Raw genomic sequence first — 460 nt, 5'->3', positions numbered from 1 at the left:
CTATACAGTCAACAAAAACAAGACCAGGAGCTGACTGTGGCTCAGATCATGAACTCCTTATTGCCAAATTCAGACTGAAATTGAAGAAAGTAGGGAAAACCACTAGACCATTCATGTATGACCTAAATCAAATCCCTTATGATTACACAGTGGAAGTGAGAAATAGATTTAAGGGACTGACTACATCTGATAGATAGAATGCCTGATGAACTATGGACTGAGGTTCGTGACATTGTACAGGAGACAGGGATCAACACCATCCCCATGGAAAAGAAATGCAAAAAAACAAAATGGCTGTCTGGGGAGGCCTTACAAATAGCTGTGAAAAGAAGAGAAGCGAAAAGCAAGGGAGAAAAGGAAACATATAAGCATCTGAATGCAGAGTTCCAAAGAATAGCAAGAAGAGTTAAGAAAGCCTTCCTCAGCGATCAATGCAAAGAAATAGAGGAAAACAACAGAA

Source organism: Bison bison, unplaced genomic scaffold (genome assembly GCF_000754665.1).
Source record: "Bison bison bison isolate TAMUID 2011002044 unplaced genomic scaffold, Bison_UMD1.0 scf7180017864517, whole genome shotgun sequence".
In the NCBI taxonomy this organism is placed as follows: domain Eukaryota; kingdom Metazoa; phylum Chordata; class Mammalia; order Artiodactyla; family Bovidae; genus Bison; species Bison bison.
Note: the sequence above shows the minus strand (reverse complement) of the source record.